Source organism: Odocoileus virginianus, chromosome 19, assembly GCF_023699985.2.
Source record: "Odocoileus virginianus isolate 20LAN1187 ecotype Illinois chromosome 19, Ovbor_1.2, whole genome shotgun sequence".
Lineage (NCBI taxonomy): Eukaryota > Metazoa > Chordata > Mammalia > Artiodactyla > Cervidae > Odocoileus > Odocoileus virginianus.
In genome coordinates, this window is record NC_069692.1 from 22,524,774 (window position 1) to 22,548,586 (window position 23,813).

The following is a 23,813-nucleotide window of genomic DNA, read 5'->3' on the forward strand; positions in this document are numbered from 1 at the left end:
TGGGTCTTCCCAGTGCACCAGCCCCGAGCACTTGTCTCATGCATCCAGCCTAGGCTGGTGATCTGTTTCACCCTAGATAATATACATGTTTTGATGCTGTTCTCTTGAAACATCCCACCCTCGCCTTCTCCCACAGAGCCCACAAGTCTGTTCTATACATCTGTGTCTCTTTTTTTGTTTTGCATATAGGGTTATCGTTACCATCTTTCTAAATTCCATATATATGTGTTAGTATACTGTAAATGGTCTTTATCTTTCTGGCTTACTTCACTCTGTATGATGGGCTCCAGTTTCATCCATCTCATTAGAACTGATTCAAATGAATTCTTTTTAATGGCTGAGTAATATTCCATGGTGTATATGTACCACAGCTTCCTCATCCATTCGTCTGCTGATGGGCATCTAGGTTGCTTCCATGTCCTGGCTATGATAAACAGTGCTGCGATGAACATTGGGGTGCACGTGTCTCTTTCAGATCTGGTTTCCTCGGTGTGTGTGCCCAGAAGTGGGATTGCTGGTTACCCGCATTTTATAACTGTGGAAATTGAAGCTCTCAGAAATCACACACCTGCCCAGGCTCTCAATTAGTAAGTGCTCAAGTAGGGTTCACTCCCAGAGGCATCTGAGAAGTCTGCTTTTCCCCCTAAGCTACACCTAAGAAGAATAAGGACCATAAAAAGTAAGTAGGTCCAGGTTTCACATATGGACAGATGTACAACTGTATGATAAAGCAAATACCAGTTAATGTTAATATCAAAAGCTAGATGTGTTTGGACATTTGGTGTAAAGTCATTTAAACTTTGTGTTTGAAGTTTTTCACAATAAAATAATGGTGGGGGGGAGGAATTTCAGCAGAAGCAGACTTTGTCTTTCTCATCAAGTAGGACATAAACAAGCTAGTTTCAGATATCCATTCTATGGATATCTGTTCAAAAGACACAGTTTGTAAACTTCTAAAAATAGCAAGCCAGTGATAGAAATTACCTGAAAATGACCTTATCTCCATTCCCTGGTGAGATCTTAGAGAACTCAGAAAACTGGATGCCTTAATTGTGAGAAGGACATGATGATAGACAATTCTCCAGTTCTGGTCACTTAGGTGGGATTCAGTCATTTACCCATAACGACATTTTATATAGTAACATACATCCTGCATGTTGAAGCACTTCCTTAGCACAGAAGGACATAACTTTTTTACACTACTTCACAAAACAGCCACCCACACCACTCTACCGTGTCGTACAGGCCCTGCCTTGATTGGGGAGCTGGCCAGGAACTGCTGAAGGTACAGAGACCCTGGGAGTACAGCCAGCAGCCCTCTCCCATTCCTCCAGGGGAAACTGTGTGTCCCAGCAGCCAAGGCTTGGCTGCCACTTGCATCACCCAGCCTGCCCCTTAGCACTCAAGGCCAAGTGCTCCGAGCCCAGGGAGAGCTCTGCCTTTCTAGCTTGAGCCTGCTGTGGATGATGGAGCTGCTTAGTTATACAAAAGCTATGTACCCAGAATCCTCACACACTGCAAAACTATGATCATATCAGGGAACCAAGAAATTTCAAGTAACAACCTAACTCACTGATTTCCAAAATTCCAATTGAATCTTGGGGTCCATATGACTCACTGATGTTCGTACCATCACACCATTCTCTTTTGATTATACTCTGAGTAGAATCGAAAGCCCTCAAGAGGTAACTGTCTCTTGTGTTAAGTACTCCATCAGTGTCCTTCATCCTGAGGTGTCCAGACAGTACAGGCTACAAGGAAGAGCGAGGTTTGTTATTAGACCTGGACGTGAATCCCAGCTTCCACCGTTACTGGCTGTGAGGCTTGGAGAAAGTTGCTTAACTCCTCTGAGCTCATCTCATAGGAATATTGTAAGGTTTGAACTCAGATGCAGGTATGTGAAAGGGCTTCCCAGGTGGCTCAGTGATAAAGAATCTGTCTGCCACTGTAGGAGATACAGGAGATGCAGGTTTGATCCCTGGGTCAGGAAAATCCCCTGCCAGTGGAGATTGGCAGGCAGCAGTCCATGAGGTCTCAAAAGAGTTGGACACGACTTGGTGACTGAGTGCACACATGTGTGTGAAGTCACCCAGCATGGTCTTGGGCCCACCTAGCACTGGTTTCCCTTCGCTCTCATCTGTATGATATATTGTGAGTATGAGATGAGGGCTCACATCCCTGCTGCTCACTGCTGGTGCGAATACATTGTGTCTCTTCCCATCCATGCTTTCATCATCTAAAAATGAACTGCCTGTTCTCCAGGATGCTGCAAGTGTGTGTACTATCTAACTGCCCCCTTGGGGTGCTCCATCACATTGTGGGGCACAGGACCATCCTGAGCTTGCAGCCCAGAAAGGGTAAAGGCTGGCAGCAGGCTGGAGGCTGTGGCATCAGGTAGGGAGGGCAGTGGAGAAATGATCAAAGTGAGTCTAGAATCAAAGGTTGGCATTTCTGAAAACAAAGATTACAGCTTGGGAGCTTTGCCAAGGGTGACCCCCATGGGGTGTTAGTTATACCACACCAAGGAGGTGGATGCTTGGACTTACGGTCACTTCCCCACAGAAAGCCTAATTGCAGCCTGGATCCTTTGCAACTCCTTGGCGGGGGGTGGGGAGTGAAGGGGGGCTCCTAGGCTAGGGATGGGGAGACTGCTGCAGTGTTCCTGCCTGCACTACTGCCTTCCTCCTGAGAATGATTGCCATTATTATTTCATGTGGTCTTACAACCGGGAACGAGAGTTTGCTCAGTTATGCATAACAGACATTAAATATGTTGCCCAATTTGCAGTCTAAACTTGCTTGTGGACCTTCCGTCCTTGCTGGTTCCTGCCTGCTACAGCCATCCAAGCACTTGGGACGCATTTTCTTTCTTCCCCGAAGCTGCGAGGGGCCAGGAATTGGGCTTCCTTAAATGCAAGCAGATGGAAGCGAGCAGGAGTGTGGAGGCAATTAGAGGATTTCTTCCTCCAAGCAGTACGGGCTTGCTCTCTTTGGTGTGTGGCTGTTCTTGCTCATTTTTATTTTCCATTTGGGTTTTGTCAGCCTGTCAGCTGTTTTTTTTTCCAAGCTGTGTGTTTTGCTGCTGGTTGTAGGCGCATGCAAGATGGGGTGACTTGGTTGCTTATTGTTTGAAATCAAACTTTCCACACCGAGGTATGGATAATGCATGATCATGATGGTGATGTCTATGCTTCATATTTGTAAAATATTCCACAGCTTAAAGAGTGCTTTCACATATATCACCATTTCATTTGGCCTGGGCAGAAACTCAGACTGAAATGACGGCTATGTTCACCCCGCTGGAGTTTTTCTTTGTCTCTGGGCTTTCTTGCTAGTCATACACAAAGGGGAGGGGAGTAGATTGAAAATTGAAGTCTGTTGCTTTGTTTTCTCTTTATAGCTTCAATCAGTCACTTACATATTTTTCAAGCACTTTATGAGCGCCCCGCTAGATTCTCTGGTGACATTTAAATAACTGTAGCAGACAGCCCTTGCCATTAGGGGATTTCCAGTTGAGTTGAGGAAAGAAGACCTACAACTATGAGTTTAAGTGACAGTGCCCAGCACACAGAGGGCATTGAGTAACTAGGTGTTGGATGTGTGAGTGAATAAATGAATGAATGGATGATGCAACCCACCAAAGTCCTGAAGAACAAGAAGAGCTAGGGAGGAGGGGATGAAGTTAGTGGCCCTCAGTGGGATGGGACACGGAGGGTACAGCAGACTCGGAATACCTGGCTGCCAGGGCGAGAGAACAGGATCAGCTGCATTCTGAATTGCTACCCTTAATGCAGCTAAATGAGAGCTGGAGACGCTAAAGGAAACCATAGAGCTATAGACTGTGAAGAGTGAGCAAGGAAAATGTAATATGGGACAAGCAAGAAGGAGGGAAAGAGGGAAGGAGGCCAGGAAACAAACTGGAAGAAAGACATTGCTCATCAGTTGTTGTCAGAAAAGGGGCTAGGGAAGTCACTTCACCTTAAAAGTCTTTCTCCTGGTTTTAAGAACCTACTGTATTGCAGCCCTGTAGTAGGAACTAGGAGAAGGTGATGGAAGAATTGAGAGAATCAAAGAGATACAGGATTTGGCCCTATCCCTTAAGAGAGCCTGCCATGCTCAGGAAATAGTGAAACAAGGTGACTACCCCACCTGCTGGATGCTGGGAACAAGCCACGGAACGGAGTAACTTGGAGACCAGTGTAGCCTGAGGAGCTGAGGAAGGCTCCTTGAAGGGGGAAGATGGGCCAACACCTGGCTCTTGGAGATGCAGAAACTGCACGGGCAGTTGTGTGGAGATGTGTACCATCACGAGTGGAGCTCATGTTGGGCCAGTGGGAGATGCTGGAAGAGGGGCAGGGCCCCTGGTGTGGAAGGCTTGGAAGCCAGGCTGGGAAAGTTGCTGAGCAAGGGAGTGACATAGAGGCAGTAAGTGGAATTTTCTTCATGCCCAGAATTCTCATTAGTGTCCTGCTGCCCCAGGTGCTCGGCTGGGTTCTGCACTGTCCCCTGCTGATGGTGTGAGAGTAAGCTAAGGGAAGGAAATGCCTCCTTAGGTTGGCCATCAAAACCTCCCAGTCTCTCCTGGGCCAAATACGACCTCTCCAGGGTTAGAACAGGAGTCGTCTCTAGTAGAGCTGTCAGTAGGACACTCTTCTTAGTGGCTAAGGACACTCTTCTTAGCTGCCGTGGAACTGGGCTTAGTTTGTGTTTTAGACCTTTATGAAGTCTATGTAGTTTCTTTCATTATGATGAAATTTAAAAAAATAATATCCATTCATACATACCCCTGATATAGAGGACTTAGGAAATAAATCACAAAGGACAAAAGTCACCTTTTATTCCATCACAGAGACAGTCATGCACATTGTTCATATGTTGTTCAATGTCCCTTCCTTATATAAATTTGGAAATTATTTAAAATAATTTATTTTTTTAAATAATTTTTTTCTCATTTTTTAACTTGACAATAGACCATGAATATTTTTCCAGTTCAGTATTTTTCAATATGATTCTAGTGCTGCATCCTCTTCCATTGTAGGATTGTATCATAATTTATTTGATCAATCAGTTAGGAAACCATTCTCCTATTTTTGCTCATTTTGGTTGTTTCCAGCAAATGAGGTTGTTACATATTTTTAAAAACAGCATCATAATGTGATATTTTCAGATAACCTATTTTCATTAAGTGAATTGAGCAGACACATGCAAATGAATATAGAATGTTCCGTATGAGATTTTATCTCACTTCTAGTGTCACTTCATCAAAAATAGTTAATCAGCCCCTGAGAAGGAGAGAATTACATGTGCGATAGCATACTTCTCTAAGACTGTAAAAGCATGAGCTAACCAAGCCTCACACTGATAGATATACCTGAATATAGAGTAAGAGTTTAGGGGTCCCAGTTGGAACAGGTAGTTCTTAGAATTTAAATGTCCTTCCATGCTTGATTGTAGTGAAATTACAGCAACAAAATTTTTAAGTAACCCTCAGTATTATCTTCACATAGATGAAGGGCCAAGCATTAAAGAACTTCAACCCCCTCTCTGTACCTACCTCTTGACCAGTGTTTAAGACACTTCTTAAACACTTAAGACACTTCTTCCTGATTTGGGACACTGGAGGGCTGGTTCTGCTGACTTTATTATAAGCTGCATAGAAGTTGCCAGCTTTATTTTTTCTCTGAGGCAGAGTTTGATTTACAGAGATCTGAAACTTCCTGCTTGTGTTTCTTTTCCAGTAATATGTGTGATTCACCACAGTTCAAGGTAACCACGTCTTATAATGCCTCACTTTTTTCCAGTGGTATTTTTCTGTGGGAAGCCTAGAATAGAGAGGAATCCTATATGCCTTCCATGATCTCATATTCCCTGCCTCTCGGAGTTTTGCAGTATAATTAGATTACTTGTTTTTCTTAATTATTTTTAATCATCCAATGCTGAAGAGGAGGAGGTGAAGGTCAAGAAAAAATAAGCTGTGTTCTATTTTTTAAACATTACTTTGTATGTTGCTGGTGCATAGGAACAGCATTTTTCATATTGGACAAATTACCTGGCAGTTTGCTAAAGCCTTTTATCAATTCTAATAATTGACCTGTAATTCTCTTAGATTTTCTGTGTAACCAGTCATATCCATAAATAATTTAAAATTTTTCCTTTGCAATCTTTGTTTATTTTTTTTGCCTTACTACTCTGGTTGGGACCTGTAGCACAGTGTTAAAAAGAAGGATGGCAAACACACATCCTTAGTTTATTCCTTAGTTTATTCCACACACTCTTAGATTTAAAGAGCAGGCTGCTAATATTTCGCCAATGAGGATGATGCTTACTCTTGGGAATTGGTTAATTCTTCTTATTAGTTGAAGAAAGTTCCCTTTTGATCCTAATTTGCTAACAGTTTCTATTTTTTTAAGTCACAAGTAATTGGATTTTATTCCATGCTTTTTCTGTGTCTGTTTTTAAGATTACCAGGGTTTTCTCTTTTAATCTGATAGCATGGAAATCATTGTTGTCAATTTTCTAAAGTTAAACCATCCTTGCATTATTGGTAAAAAAAAAAAAATCCAATAGCCATGATATATTTTATAGACTGGGGTTGAGTTTGCTAAAAAAATTTTTAGGATTTTTTTGTTTGTATTTATATATGAGATTGGCCTGTAATTCTCCTTTTTTTTCCTACTGTCCCTGTCTGCTTTAGATGCAAAGGTTATACTAGTGCTTTTCTGTTTTCTGTCTTTGAAACTTGCCTCTTATTTTTCTGTAAAACCATCTGAGCCTAGTGTTTATTGGCTTTGTCTTCTTTGGCAGAGGGACGCGTAGATTTTTAAATGATGAGTCAAAAAATTTCTCTGAAATCTTTTATTTCTTAAACTTAATGACATGCAATTGTTCATAGAATGTTGTTATTTTTAATCTCTGCTGAACCTGTAGTTACATTCTCTCTTTCATTCCTATTTCATTTCATTCTCTATTTCATTCTTTTCTGTGTTTTTCTTGATCAATTTTGGTGATTTGTCTATTTTCTTAATTTTTCAAAGAAACATCTTTTCCTTTGTTAATCCTTCTTAGTGTATCTATATTTTCTGATTTTATTAATTTTATCCTTTGTTATTCCCTTTGTCCAGTTTCCTTGGATTTACTGACTTTCTTACTTCTGGAGCTGGATACTCATTAATTATCTATCTTTTTTCCTTTTTAAGATAAGATTTAAGTATTTTACTCTAAATACAACTTTATTAGAATCTGACAAGTTTTATTATGGAATATTTTCAGCATCACTCAGTTCTAAGAATGTTATAATTACCACAGTTGTTTATTCTTTGATTCATGAATTATTAGCAGTGTCATTCTAAATCCTTAACAAATGAGAGTTTTCAGTAATCATCTTGTTTTGGCATCTAACTTAAAAATTTTTCTTGTTGTCAGAGAATGTTGTTAGTATGATACTAGTTTCACAAAAATTTTTGACACTTGGTTCATAGTCTAGTATGTGATCAATTTTTTTGAAACATTCCATGAAATGTTTTTTAAAAATGCATATTCTCTGGTGGGCGATAGAGTTCTAAATATACCCATTAGATGGTACCTCTTAATTTCATAGTTCAAAATTTTTATATACTTAGTCAATCACTAAGAAAAGTATTGTTAAAAATCTCTCACTGTGTTTATAACTTTGTCCTTTTGATTCTGATGATTTGCTTTTTACATGGTTATATCCATTTCCCAGAAAAAGTATTAAAGAACTTTTCACTGGTATTGTCCTCTTTGTCTCAGAACACAGATTCCTTCCTTAAACTTTTAGGTTAATCCAACTTCTCAGAAGCCTTGCCCCCAAAGCATTCATCTTCTGATTACTTTCTTAGCTTCAACACTGGTATATTTCAAGGGGATAAAGTATCATAAAACCGTAGAGCTGCTATGCTTGAAGGAGACTTAAAATTCATCTAGTTCAACCAATATCTTTATCCAAATTCTTCTAGAAATCTCTAGTGTCAAGATACCCTCTACCAACTTTGGGAAGTTCTCATTATTAAAATGAGTCATAAGAAAACATTCCTTCTTTTAACCAGCCATCAGGTTTTTAAAGACTGCTTAAAATTTATTCTCTAAGCAAAGCAATTTTCATTTTTTTATTAGTTTTTTCCCCATATAATTTCCTGTCCATCCAATATCTTAGTTTCTGTTTTATGGACAAGTTCTGGATTCTATGCAGTCATGGCTTGAGAGATTTTCAGATTTCACACACACACACACACACATATATATGGGTATGTGTGTACATGTGTTTTTAAGGAATACTTTATTGGATAATTTTTAAGGAAACCCCTCAAGAAAAGATCTTACATAGAGGTCAAAACCCACTGACCTCAATATGTAATGATTTCTCTCTCTCTCAAGGGAGGCCTTTGTGATGAGAGACCATGGCTGTTGCATATTGTTCCAAGCATGTGCTTAATGCAAGAGTGTGTGCTTAGAATCAAGGCCCATGTGGTTCTTTTCTGAAGGCCACACTGCATAAGGAAGGAGAATAACACACCAGAGCAAATTTCCTGTTTAAAAAAAAAAAATCCAACTTTGTTTACAAATTAGCCGGCATGATTTCTGTGTTTCTAATGGAGAACCCTTCCTCTCCCTTTCTAAGGGGGAAGGAAATGGCAACCCAATCCAGTATTCTTGCCTGGAGAACCCCCATGGACAGAGGAGCTTGGTGGGCTACAGTCCATAGGGTCATGAAAGAGTCAGACCCGACCGAGGGACTAAGCAACAGCAATGGAGAACAGGAGGAAACTTGCCCTTCATTTGCCGACATAAAGTAAGTGTTGGTTTGGAAGTCCAAGTCCACAGTTTATACACTGAGGGAAGGTGGTAAGAGGTGTCAGAAAATCTCCTCCCCGTGGGAACAGTACCCTATTGTGCTTGCAAGAGTTGGCTGTAAGTCATAGGCACTCCACCCACTTGCCCTCAGCATCCTCTCCAACCACCAAGGAAGCACGCTCCTCTTGGCGCCCAGGACTATTCAGGAGATTGAAGAGTCCCACCTCCAGAGAGACAGGGCAGGTAGTGTCTTAACCTTGCTTAGCATTGTATTTAAGAAGGAATAGTGGGACAATGGAGAAGGCAGTGGCACCCCACTCCAGTACTCTTGTCTGGAAAATCCCATGGACGGAGGAGCCTGGTAGGCTGCAGTCCATGGGGTCGCGAAGAGTCAGACACGACTGAGCGACTTCACTTTCCCTTTTCACTCTCATGCATTGGAGAAGGAAATGGCAACCCACTCCAATGTTCTTGCCTGGAGGATCCCAGGGACGAGGAAGCCTGGTGGGCTGCCGTCTATGGGGTCACACAGCGTCGGACACGACTGAAGCGACTTAGCAGCAGCAGCAACAACAGTGGGGCAATATTGCCCTTTTAACTTGGTCTCTTGTGGTACTGAGTATTTCATTATCATTGCAATTTAAATACTCCAAGTTCAGACTTGCTCAGAATGGGTAACAGCAGCCTCTGGTTTATCAGCCCCTTAATTGTGGTCTGTTAACCTTCTTAGCTCAGCCTCACTAAGAGAGGACTTCCACGGTAACCAGCAAAACCTCTCTCCTTGGTTAACTCAAGCTAAGTTTGTGAAGCAACATTACCCAACATACTTATATCAAAAGCACCCACATTTCTAAATATTCTTGCAACCTCAACTTAAGTGCAACCAGATCTAATGCTATTTTTCAGTAAATACCTCATTAGGTCACATTGGCTTTTAAACAGGCATATTAAACAATTGACTCAAATTGAAATTACTTTCATCACACGCCACCCCCTCAATCTTTTTCACACAAGCTGCTGCTAAACCATATCCCCCATCCTGCACTATGCAACATTTTTTCCTTCACTAATTTTTATCATCTCAGTTCTGGCCTATTACTTACTCTAACCCATCAAGATATTTTTGTGTCTTGAGCTTGTCACCTTCAGCATTTCTATCCCTCCCAAAGTTCATTTCATCTGAACATTTTATCAAGCAAATTTTCCCTATCTTCATCTAAGATGTTGGCAAGGTTGTTAAAGATCTCAGGCCTGTGTTATATCCCTGAGGTCATCTTCCAGGTAGACATGGACTCCCTGATCAACGCCATCAGCTGTCCTGATACCCAGCCCACATTTTTCTATCTTGTTCCCCAAGGATTATGAAAGGTCTTTTGAATGTTAGTGGAGAAGGAAATGGCAGCCCACTCCAGTGTTCTTGCCGGGAGAATCCCAGGGATGGGGTCGCACAGAGTCAGACACGACTGAAGTGACTTAGTAGCAGTAGCAGTTTGGATGTTAGATTACTGAGGTTCATAAAGAACGACATTTCTCTGATTCCTGTCAAAACAGAAAGTGGGCTGACTATGCATCCTCTGAAGTCATCCTACATGAAGGGTCAGATCAGACCAAATGCTGAAACACTCGTAGGATTACCCAATTGGCTTTTTTTTTTTTCACATCTAGCGTTCCTTGATACTTTTTCCATAGAACCAGTTTTTTCATAAGATCAGTTGAGGCTGAGATTTCAAATATGGAAATGGGATTGAATTTCACCCAAAGCTATTTTTGCTGGCATTCAGGTTAACAATTTCGCTCACTTATGCTTAACTGTAAAATACTGGAATGTGTCAACTAGAATGTTAGAAATGAACTACACTCCCCTATCCCATTCTACCAGTCATCAGCTCTGTCTACCCGCTCCATCCCACCCTCACTGCCAGCTTCCTAAATCAAGATCAAGATTCATTAACATGGCCTAGACCACTAAAACCTCTTCCTAGCTGTGTGTCCCTCGTCCAGGAGCTCCCTGGACTGAGCCGCCTTGCAGAGAGCTATCAGACCGAGTCACTCTGGCTCAGAGCTCTTCAGGGTTTGTCTTTCACATTGAATTGAGTGTCCCTCTCCCTTGGCTGGTGATCTGCTCATGGCAGCCACCTCCCCATTCCTCAGACCTTGCGCCACCTAGTGGATCCATCGCTCTTTCCTAATAAGTGTCTTTGATGCCCCTCTGACTCCCTGACGCCCATCTTTGCTCTGAAAGTCCCAGAGGCCAGGAATGTCCCAATCCATTTCTATATTTATAAATCTTGATTCTTTCTCAAGAGATAACTTAAATGCTTTTCTCAATAAAGCCTTGACTGATTTCTCCACTGAAAGTAATTTTTTTTCCTCTGCTTGCCTGGTGGCTCAGATCAGTGTTGGAGACCCAAGTTCAATCCCTGGGTCGGGAAGAGCCCCTGGAGAAGGGAACGGCAACCCACTCCAGTATTCGTGCCTGGAGAATTCCATGGACAGAGGAGCCTGGCAGGCTACAAGTCCACAGGATCACAAAGAGGCAGACACGACTGAGCAACTCTCTCACACACACACAGGCTCCTGTGAGCACTGTGTAACTTCCAAGTGACATTATCTTGCATAGAATTGTTTGTGTACTTGTTTTATCAAAAGCTGCTCCAGTGCTGAGACAATAGCTTATTTGCCTTTTCAGTTCAGTGAGGTCCAGGCACCTAGTAGATAGTCAGGACATACTTGTTGGATGGGTGTGTGGTGTTGAGACTCTGGAAAGGATAAATAACTTGCCAAGATCACAGTGTTTTGACTAATAGAATTAATAACAGTTCCCAAATTCAATAATAAGATATTTGGCCAACACTATGCTACATTTTGTGTCACGGTTTTGCTTTGATCTTTTTGTGGAAGTATAAGTAATAAACATCCAGCTTTAAGAATTAGGCCAAAAGTCTGAGTTTGATTGTTTGCTTCATTATACCCCTTAGTTTTGCATGCTTAGGGATGTGTATTTGGGAAAGGGGCTTGATAAGCTTTTCCTACCACATTCCTCAAGCTTCAGAAATAACTTGAAAGGAGGAGATGCTGCCACTATGGAACATTTGTCCTTTACAATTTAAAATGCCTGTGAACCCACTTGGAAGAATTATTCTTTTCAACTCTAAAAATAATAATTCTCTCAATAGAAAAATGCACTCGAGCTGTACTGTGTCAGCAGTTTGGGGCTTTTGTTTGTTTTTATTTAGGGTGAGGGGTGGGCTAGAGATCTAATGTTAAAAATAGAGAGTAAGCCCCAGGATGAAACGGTTACCCTAACCTAGAGAAGGTGGTTCTGGCTTTCTCCAACTTATATAACAAAAGCACAATGTTGTCAACCTGACCGAGGGCTGATCAACCTCATTTGAATCTGAAAGGGAGCCCACATCCTTCCTGTTGCCACGCAAAGATGCTGAAAAAAATTCGCAGAGAAAACAGATGGACTAATATATGTTGTGTTTCCCAGACGTCCTGTCCGCAGTGCCCCCAAAACGGTGCAATGATGGAGAATGAGGCTGAACAAGAAAAGAACAAAAGAGTAAAAGTATAAAATGCTGACGAAAAGCCAGTCAGAAGCTATTCTTTTTAAGCTGCTTCTCTTCAAATGTGTTTTTTCAAATGTGGTTCTGTAGATAGGGGCAAAGGAAAGAAATGCAGGGTCATTTTTCACATTTTCAAGTAAAATTTTGTTATCTTGCAGAATACACTCACCGAGACTTGCTTTCATTCATGGTGGACTCCCGCTCCACCAATTTCAAAAGCAAAGGTGGCCAGTATATTCTTTTGTTACTCTGTGATGTTGGAGTCCCTTTTTTGGTTTTTGCAGTAAGTTCCCCCAGAGTTGGAATGACCAAAGGACAGGCCATTTATCTCAATAATTCAGTGAAAATTTCCAGCTTTAAAAAACAAAACAAAAAAAAAAAAAAAACATGGATTGTATTGGCACGATATGGATAGACTAATCAAGAAAGGAAAGAAGGAAGGAGAGGAGAGGAGAATAAAAGAGGAGGGGAGCCTAACACTTCCTTTCTCACCAGGTGTTTCTTGGCTTCATCAATCCACTCCAGTGTTCTTGCCTGGAGAATCCCATGGACAGAGGAGCCTGGTGGGCTATGGTCCATAGGGTCACATAGAGTCGGACACGACCTAAGTGACTTAGCAGGCATGCACATTTCTTGGCTTACCTCCAGTACAGGCAAGGCTTATCAGTTTTGTGATAAGATAGTCCTGTTACAGAAAGTCCCAGTTGAAGGCATCTGGAGCCGCATAAACAAAGGCCAGGACAGCTTCAAAGTGGACAAGTGCATTGTCGCATTTGAACGTGGTATTGCTACACGGTCAGACATTAAAGATGTCAGATTTAAATTAGATCTAACAGAGGAATTCCACAGAAATGAGGATGTAAATTTTGAGATTCTTTTCAGGGGAGATCATGCACTATTTCTGGAGGTCTTCATCATAAGCAAGATTTCCATCCCTATGGTAGAGGCAGTTATCTGTATGTTTCTTAATTCCAAGTTGATTTCTACACATAGATTTCAAGCATATATTTATTTGAAATATTTATGGCGCCATGAATGCTATTTGTCTTGTGCTGAAATTTTACCCTATTAGTTATAATTGAGTTCCCTAAATTGAAATTTTTTACCATTTTAGGAAAAACTCTGAAATCATATAAAAAGTGTGTAATTTGCCTGGGAGATGCAGAATAACTTCCAGAAAATAATTAGATGTTTTGAAAATACAAAGAAACAGGGTAGAACCTGAATGTAAAGAATAACTTGTTCTGTTTGCTTTCCTTCAGGCTATTTTAGAACATTTTGGCTTTATCTCTTAATAAGGATTTATGGGATTATTAAGGAGCTTTTAAGTTTTCTTCCATGTTAGACATGTAACCTTAGCATCTAAAGCCCACTTATTTGCATACACAGAACAAATGGCAGCATCCTCTCTTTAAAGTAGCCCAGTCTCTATGTCATAAACATGATATTATTGCCATTGCATTTTAGCTGTTGCTCCCAAAAGACTTAATCAAAAGCACACCATCACATGTAAGAGAACAGCAGGCAGCATTTGGGCTGCAGATACTGAGAGAGTATTAAAATTCAAATTCAAATATTAAAAATTAAAGTTCACCTTCACCCACTGGTTCTTAGTCCTTAGGAATTTGCCATAGACTCAAAATGTGAGAGCTAGAAGGAATATTCCAGCTTCTGTGGATCAAAGCATTGCAGAGGCGAGGCCCAGGAGGGTGAGTGGCTTACCAGAGGTCACCAGTGAATCCGGAAAGGATAGCAGTACCAGTGTTTGCTTTCTACCAAATCATCTTATTCACCTCTTAGGGAACATATTTCACTGCAGATAGTTCAACACTTTTGATCAGATACATCAGATCTCAACTTGGGTTAATTTTTTCGATTATGAGTACCTGTCCGCACTGTCTGATAGACATATAATGAAACTGCAAATCCTGGCATACAGATAATTTTAAATTTTCAAGTAGCTGCTTTAAAAAAGCAAAAAGAAAAGATGAAAGTAATTTTAATAATGTCTTTTAATTAAGACAACATATCCAAAACATTACCATTTCAACATGCAATCAATATATATAAAATTTGTTAATAAGGTACTTTACATCCTTTTCTTCATACCAAGTCTTTGAGATCTGGTTATATGCTTTACATTTACATCACATCTCAGCTCACACCAGCTACAGGTACCATATTGGACAGTGCAGGTCTGCAGGCTGAGGAGGCCCAAGCTTTGCACCAAACCACAGACCCCCTAACCCTTGAAATTGTAAATGTCTATGAATCTAGTTCACATTTCCTTTCATTTTTGCTCTTAATATTTCATGCTTGTCTGCTGAAGATCCAGGGAGAAGTAAGCAAGCGTGAACTGCTATAAGGGGAGTTTATCTGTTGAAAACATGGTCCAGCTCTTGCTAAGATAGTGTTACTGTGTGATATATTACTCCTGCCTTCCTCTAATTCCATGAAGTCTTCCATTTCCTTAATGTCAGAAGTTTCCTTACCAGCTGCAGCTGTTTCCTGTGGATAATGTTCTAAATGGTTTTTATTTATGAGCTGTCTTGTACTGTAACTGCTGTCAGAATGAATATGTATACCAAAGCCTGTATCCCAAGTCAGTCTAATTAACTGGCTTCTAAGAAATAATTATTAAACCTTAGCTGCAGCTCTCAACAGTGATAGTTCTCACTTTGACCTAATTACAGAATCTAATGTTAAAATATGTAAGGAGGGAGATCAAAGAAGAGGATCATTTTGCTTTCTGTTTGTTCACGCATCATCTTTCACATCTCCCAACCCCCTCCTCCAACCAGCCGGGCAAAGGCACCACATGGAATAGTAATGAATGACTAGACACTGAGGTTGTTTTGTTTTGCTCATCATTGAAGTAGGAATAATAATGGTACCTACTTCAAAGGCTTGTGAGAGTGAAGCCGAAAGCACCATATCTGACACAGTTAGACCTCAACAAAAAATGATAACCACTGTTATTATTTGCTTTGCAATGACTTCATAAAAACAAGATGGACAAAATAGAGAGCAAGTAGGTTTAATTTGTCTGAAAAACGGAAAGGAAGCCTGCCACCTCTTTTTAAGTACATCATCCATATGATTCTTGGAACCAAATCAGGCTTCAGCCCAGAGTTGAGATTGCTTGCTTTCTCTTTCCAATCGTGTCTTCAGCATGACTTACTGAACCTACATCGCTTCCAACAACAGTGGGAGTGTTGGAGCCAAAATGACCAATTCAAAGGAGAAGCCGTGTGCAAGGACAAGGGAGGAGCTGACCCACATAGGGTGTGTCAAGTCAGCAGAACAATGTTCATGCCTGGTTTTCATAGTGAATTGTGATGGCTGTACAGAAGACAGTCCATGTTTGGGTTGTCATTTGGGATCTTTTGTGATGCTTCTTTAAACAATTTCACAGAGTAAGAAAATAGAGTGTTTAGAATATAAAACTATCAAGATGACTTCCTTCCTTCCTTGCTTTTGCCTCTGCTGCCCGGGAAACCTTTTCACTGGAGACCTACTCAACTTTCTTTGAAGCTTCCGAGTATCACCTCTTGGTTGAACACCACTAAAATCACACCAGAGTTGTTCCTTGGCATTCTTGGATGCAGTTCTCTCTTTGAGAACCAGTGAACTCTCACAATACTTTCCTGTCCCTTCCTTTCTCTGCCAGACTACCTCCCTCTGCTTACTCAAGGCTGCTTGTGACAGGAAAGCATTGATGGTGAGAAGGAAAATGGTATAGACTCTTAGGCTGTGTGCAGGCCTCTGTGGACACCTTTTGATGTTCTTAAGAATATTTTAGCATCTAAATTATTTGTCTAACCATTTATCCTGAGTACCTGAATTCTCCATGAGTTGGCATCTCTCTTTTGGGGGCCATTTTTCATCTGCTCCTATGATCTGAACATAGAGCACTAAGACAGTTGACAAGCAGTGGTCTCTCTTGTTCTTGTCCTGATTTGCCTGAAGTTCTAATCCCTGTTGCTGATAGAGGATTCTGAAGACAAAGCCAACTCACAGCGCCCGATAGCATAGAGAGCAGCAGCCAGGTTGCCTGACCGGCAAACCCACACCTGTCCTTTACACTTTGCCTTAGGTAGGCAATTGCATCTCTGTTTAACAAGAGAGTTGAGTGAGTGAGTGAAGTAGCTCAGTTGTGTCCGACTCTTTGCAACTCCGTGGACTGTGGCCTACCAGGCTCCTCCCTCCATGGGATTCTCCAGGCAAGAATACTGGAGTGGGTTGCCATTTCCTTCTCCAGGGGATCTTCCTGACCCAGGGATCAAACCCGGGTCTTCCGCATTGCAGGCAGATGCTTTAACCGCTGAGACAGCAGGGAAGCCCCAAGAGAAGGGGCCATTAAACACATGCCAAGGAGTGGTATCTTCATACCTTAGAATACTGTTCAACATTGAAAACTACAATGAATAAAAAGCAATAAAAACTACTATACTACCCAGGTGGTACAGTGGTAAAGAATCTTACCTGCCAATGCAGGAGACTCACAAGATCTGGATTCAACCCCTGGGTTGGGTAAAATCCCTGGAGTAGGAAATAGCAGCCCACTCCGGTATTTTTGCCTGTAGCCTGGCAGGCTACAGTCCATGGGGTTGCAAAGAGTTGAACATGACTGAGCACACACACAACACAACTTGTAAGATTTCATTTCTATGAAATCCTGGACCAGACAAAGCGTGTCTATGGTGGTAAAAGTTACAACTGTGTTTGCCTAAGGTGGGACTGACTGTCTAGGGGCATATATGGTTCTTTCTTGAGTGATGAAAATGTTTTCTGTCTTGTTCGGGGTTTAGGTTACACAGACATATACATTTGTCAGAACTCATTGAACTGTATGTACATGTACGATGCAAACATTGAACTGTGTGTGAAATATACTGAAACTTAAAAAGAAACTATTAAGAAAAGGGAGGACTGAAAAGTTCATCCTACTTGCTAAACCTCCCCCAAGTGCTAGAAAATCTTTGTTCATTTCTGAGACATTTTCTTCCAGGCTGGCTACTGGGTAACTGCTCGTCACCACTTTTTGTACCTCACACTTAATACGTAGCAGTTTCCTGTTTCTTTGGTCTCACTCCTACACGCAAAAATGGTCAGCCATACCTCAGAAGCATAGAGAGACTTCCTTTTCACAAAGATTGTCTGTCCTAGGTTACGTGGGAAAAGTTGTGCAAAGGAGATTTATTACTTGAAGACTATTTTTTGGAAAGCATGTATTCTCTCCCTAGTTTCTGATTGGTTGCATTAATTCGGAATTTGAAAGTGTGCCTTGAACCAAAACTCTTTGTCAAGTTGCCCGTGTTGTGAAATGCAGATGTTTACATTAAAGTTTAAACCTTTTATTCACCCCTCACCCTCTCCCTCTGGTCCATCCTCCTTGCCTCTTAAGTAATCTTTCCAAATGCAAATCTATTGTGTAAGCCTTGCTCAGAAGCCCTGACAGCCTGCTCCCTCTCACATTGGGGCCCCTGCCTAACTTCCCAGTTGCCCACCTACGCTCTTGGCTTTTGTCCCAGCAAATAAGGCTGATCCCTGGAATGCTCCTTTCTGGATCTGTGCCTTGTGAGAACTGTTCCTCAGCCTGGGGAGCATTTAACCCACACTGTCCTCTACCTGTCCTTCCTGGAGGCCCAGTTTGGATACCCCCATTCTTTGAGAACCTGTCCTAGCTTGCTTGGGGAGGGAGTGACCCACACGCCCAAGCTGATTGTACCATGTTTCTCCAGGTCAGCACACTTGCTACATTAGAAGAGAGCAGTTTCTTTCTATATCTGCCTTCTCCCACTGGTTGGATGCTCTTCAGTGATGGGGGTGCATTTTACATCTTTGTGTTCTGTGCACCCTACTGGGTGCATCGTCTTGATCCAGAAATGGTGGGTGGGTGGCTGGTTTGACGGACTCATTCATTCATTCATTTACTCATTCAGCAGTGTAGCAGTTCCCTTCTTTGTGAGACCTTGGAAGAGGAGACAAAGAAGGACCAGAATGTCCCTAGCAAAATCAATGTTTCTGGGACAATGTTACAATATTCTGGTCCCGCTCTCTGCCTGCTTTCCCAAGTGGTAGCAAGAACCTTGTGATGCTTTCTGCCTGGGGTGCACTTTCTACCTCTACTTCCCCGCCCGAGGGACTTTCTACCCAGTTCCAAGAAAGAAAATAAAAATACACCACTAATAATTAAACCAGTCATCCTCCAAGGGCTCAGTGAGTAAAGAATCTGCCTGCAGTGCAGAAGACACAGTTTCGATCCCTGGGTTGGAAAAATCCCCTAGAGAAGGAAACAGCAGCCCACTCCAGTTTTCTTGCCTAGAAAATCCCAGAGAAAAGAGCCTGGCGGGCTTCAGTCCATGGGGTCGCAAAGTGTTGAACATGACTAAGCACATAAACTCAACTCAATAATTAAACCAGAGTTTGGGGGGAAAAAAATGAAAAACAAAATACAAATACCACCGAACAATAAATTCACTATTTACAATTTCTAAATATCATAGTTTTACCCTCACAGAAATCCAACGAATGAAGCAGACAAGGGGTAATTGTCCCAGCAGGCAAATGAGAAGACTGAGGTGAAGTAAAGGCCAGATGATTTGCCCAAAGTCACACGTCTGGTTAGTGATAATGCCGAGACCAGAATAGAAGTCCATGTTTCCCACCAGGCTGGGAGAGTGTTCAAAAGTACGAGTTCCCAGGAAGATCAAATAATTGCTGGAAAAGCACTTCCGATCTCCAACGAAAACAGATCTTTCCAGCTGAGTGCCCTCCCTAAGGCCCGAAGAGCATCATCTGCCAAGTAGCTGTGCTCTCGTCTTATGCATGAACTACCCAAGGCTGAGGGCCACTGTGACATCCGGCAGAATCAGGGATGGCTGCATGCTGCCAAAACACATTCGAAACTTATAGAATCAGGAACTGTCCAGGTCAAGAGAAATTAGAGAATATTTGTTTTTAAATTCTTGCCAGGACACAGGTATGGAAACTGATGCAGGTGGGGAGCTTTGTCACTCATGCCTCTGTGTGTGTTCATGTGTGTATGTGACAAGACAGCTATTTCTGTGAGGCCAGTTTAAATTTAAGAGCAAACATTTCACAGTAGGATAATGGCTGCTGAGCCTGCATTTGCAGCTGCATCATTGCTCTGGGGAAGGCACGGTGGCTGTTCTCCAACTATTCACAGGGGTGAGAATCAGGAACAAAAAGAAGACTTGGTCATATTTAATACTGCAAGTCCCAGCTCATGTCCCACGTTAGAGGCTTAACTCAGAAGCTGACCACAGGGACAGCTCGTTGGCTTTGAGACCCAGGGTTTGTTCCATGAGATCTTTCAGACCTTCTCTCTTCTATAATAAATAAAATCCTATGCATTTAACTGAGAGTGAAAGAGCCAGCTCTTTTCAGACATTAACAAATGAATGGCTGTGATTTTTGTCTGCCTCACTGATTTGCTGCACAGAAGAGATTGCAGTCACTCCACATCTGAAACGTATTCAAATTGTGTTAGAGCAAAGTTGCCTTTGATATAAAATTTTAATTGCTCTTGGGTATCCAGCTCTGGGATCCTCTTGTCTTTTTTTCTCCTATATCCACTCTACCCTGTTCCCTCTTTCCCACTTATTTTTCTTTCAGCATCTCCACTAACCAGCTTTGCTAGCCAAAATGTACTGATAATTTCATTGGTCACAGTTAGAAAATGAGCCTCTGATAAAAGGACACCTAGGGCCTCTGGAGAGGACATGGGCCGGGACAGATCCTGTGAGCTGTCTTGACCAAAGCCTTCATTCCTCTGGTCCTACAGGCAGAATTATACGGAAAGTTTTTATTTTCATGTAAAACCTATTTAAGCAGCTGCTTCAGGGATACGGAATAAAACACATGGGAGGAAATTATGAAGCAAAATAAAAAATACAGGGAGACAGATAGAACTACATTTTTTGTTGTCAATCCTGAAATAACCCACTAATACTTAACCTTCACTTGGGATTCTGGCCAAAACTTTGATATTAAAGAACGTCACCAAGTCCTTTGAAATCACAGTGTTTACAAAGCCTTGTCAAGCTTGGGTCAAATATGACCACAAGGTAGGACAAATTGTAACTTGTTGGTTGTTAGTTGGGTGTCACTGGTGGCTCAGCTGGTAAAGAGTCCACCTGCAATGCAGGAAACCTTGGTTCGATCCCTGGGTTGGGAAGATCCCCTGGAGAAGAGAACCCACTCCGGTATTCTGGCCTGGAGAATTCCATGGACTGTATAGTCCATGGGGTTGCAAAGAGTCGGACACGACTGAGTGACTTTCACTTTCACTTTGGTTGTGTAGATGTTTGTAGGTGTTGTGACCTTTTTCACCAGGACTTTCTTGTCCCTCTCATTTTTTCATTAATAAAAAGAAAGGGAGCAGTTACTAGTTTCTAGTTAACTTTTGACCTAAAATGGTAAAGGGTACATTCCCATATTTGTGTCTAGTTCTTGGCCTTCGATTTCAAATCTGATTCCTCCGATAGTGGAACATCTCTGTTGAACCACAAAGTCTGTTAGATTCTTGCACCACAGAGCATGTGTGAACTTTTCCCTTGGTTAGAAGCTGAGACTGATGATAAATTCTGCCTCTGCCACTTATTTCACAGATGACTTGTCGTGAGCCAGGCATCAACTCAAATCAGCTTTACTCTGGGGTTCTGGTTTTGGAAGTTCCTGAATATCATGTAAATGAATAAACCCTGGCTTTAGGCCCAGATGAAAGGCTAACTTTTAATACTGGTGTATATACATACCCTCTATAATGCTGGGAGAGTGACATCATATTACTGTTGCTTGGGGCTGTTTGTTTCTACATTGGGAAGCATTGATTTGCCACTTTGAATGCCGTAAAGCGACAGCTTTTCGTTCTGTTCTGGAGGCTGATGAAGTCGTGGTTTTGAAATTTGACCCCAGCTCTCCTAGCTGTGTGCTCTTAGGCACATTCCTGAATCTCCTTGAGTTTAGGCTTTCTATAGTAAAATGGATTACACACACAAAATGTAGATACCTAGCACAATGCCTGGTGTAGAGTAGGCTCTCAAAATTGTTTCCTTTCCTTTTTGTAGAAACTTCTGGGAGGAAGCCTAAAAGATAGGGTTTCCTATGAATTCTTTGGCTGAAGGTATTGTTTTAATTAGTACCATTTCTACAAAAAGAGTGACACGTTTCTCAGGGAGTCATGAAAGTCAACATGGCACAGCCATGTGGTTCTCAGTGCCGCCCCAGACCAGTAGTTCCGGAATCGTCTTAGCACTTGTCAGAAATGCAGGTTCCCAGACCCCACCCACAGTCACTGATGCAGGAACTTGGCAATGATGCCCCTCAGCCTATGTGTGCACAAGCATTGCAGACCGTTCTCACGTGCAGTTGGAGAACCACTGGTGTTGTTAAAAGAACACCAGACTAGCTATCAACATGTTCTGCTACTTAAACCAGCAACCATTTCTCCACCTTGGGCCTCCGCCGCCCCATCTCTGAGATGAGAAGTGAGATTGAACCAAATAACCTCTGAGATCTCTTCCAGTTCTGGCATCCTGTGGTTCTGGTCTCAACCCAGTTATAGTCAGGCAGCATTTTCTTAGTGACCATATTCTAAAAAACAAACAGAAAATAACTTGGCTCAGACAGTAAAGAATCCGCCTGCAATGTGGGAGATCTGGGTTCGATCTCTGGGTTGGGAAGATTCCCCTGGAGGAGGGAATGGCAACCCACTCCAGGATTCTGGCCTAGAGAATCCCCATGGACAGAGGAGCCTGGCTGGCTACAGTCCATGGGGTTGCAAAGAGTCAGACATGACTGAGCATCTAAAAGCACAGCACATTATTTCCAAAGTAGCATGTTATTGTTGTTACAAAATGAAAAAATAGCAAAATGAAGAAATTCAGAACCATCTAGAATCTCAGTATCCAGAGATTTCTTTTGTACTGTGCTCTCCCAGTACTTTTTTTGGTAAATTATACCCACATGCATGTGAATGCAAGTGTATATATATTAATCTATGTGTACACATATGCACATGTATATGTCTGTAATCTATGTGAACACATATAAACATCTCCTCAGGTCATTCAGCATCTATCTGCTAGGTGTCTGTCCTGTGCCAGGCATAGCTGGGGGCCCTGTGGGTACACAATGAACAGTCAGGAAGAGCCCCCATGGGGCACTCATTCTCACTGAGGGAGACAGACAGTAAGCCAGAAAATAAGTAAATAAGGTCATTACTGACAGTGTTAAGTGCTATGAAGGAAATAGAACAGAGTAATATGATAGAGTGACAAGGCAGTGGCCGGTTGAGAGTTGAGGCCAGGAAGGAGCCAGCTATGGAAATTTGCAGGGAGAGCATTGTAGGCAAAGGGGAAAGCTTGTGCAGAGGCCCTGAATGCAGCCCAAAGAAGAGGCATGAAAGGGAGGCTGTAGCAGAGGAGGCCAGGCAGACGGGGCCAAGCAGGGATGGCTGTATGGTTTTAAATTTCCTCTAAATGTACTAGGATTTCATTTTAAGACTAGGAGTAACTTAAAAAATATGTATCACTGCAAGTGCCATGTAGAGGATGGATTATAGAGGATGAGAACGAAAGTAGGAGAGAGAGGAGTGTATGTGTATCTAGTGTTTTATAACGTGTGTGTTTCCCTCGACTTTGAATCAAGAACGTTTCCCAAGTTTATTGATATTTTGCCACATTATCATTTTTAATGGTTGCATAGAAATATGGTGTGATACTGTATTTTGTCAATCACCTGTGGTGGTGAATAGCTAGATTGTGTCCAATTTTTTATTATCATGAATAACACTGTGAGTATTGTTAAACCTCTGTGTGCATCCTTGTTGTTTGCTTAGGGTAACTCCTAGAAGTGCAAATCTTTGTCCAACAGTAGACTCATCTGAAAAGACCCTGATGCTGGGAAAGATTGAAGGCAGGAGGAGAAGTGGATGACAGAGGATGAGCTGGTTGGGTGGCATCACCCACTCGATGGACCTGAGTTTGAATAAACTCCGGGAGTTGGTGATGGACAGGGAGGCCTGGCGTGCTGCAGTCCATGGGGTCGCAGAGAGTTGGAAATGACTGAGCAACTGAACTGAACTGAGGCTGCATTTGAAGAGTCTTTCTTCAATCTATTGGTTAGTTTCCCCTATAATTTTATTTTTTTTCCATTTATTTTTATTAGTTGGAGGCTAATTACTTTACAGTATTGTAGTGGTTTTTGTCGGATGAGGAATACATGTAAACCCCTATAATTTTATAACGGCTTCCCTGGTGGCTCAGCGGAAAAGAATCTGCCTGGAGTGCAGGAGACGTAGGTGATACAGGTTCGATCCCTGGGTCGGAAAGATCCCTGGAGCAGGGAATGGCAACCCACTCAAGTATTCTTGCCTGAAGAATTCCATGGACAGAGGAGCCTGGTG

The 23,813-nt window shown here is 41.9% G+C and overlaps 1 protein-coding gene across 9 annotated transcripts in view; it reads left to right on the top strand.

The window, feature by feature from the left end:
* Positions 1–23,813, top strand: part of FYN (FYN proto-oncogene, Src family tyrosine kinase) — a 213,754-nt gene that overhangs the window by 114,559 nt on the left and 75,382 nt on the right. For 3 of the 9 annotated variants that reach the window (XM_070449950.1, XM_070449948.1, XM_070449952.1), the window contains one exon: positions 8,638–8,808. The exons of the other annotated variants lie outside the window; for them this stretch is intronic. The gene's annotated coding sequence lies outside the window, so the exon portion shown is untranslated. The remainder of the gene's footprint in view (positions 1–8,637; positions 8,809–23,813) is intronic. 9 annotated transcript variants of the gene reach the window in all.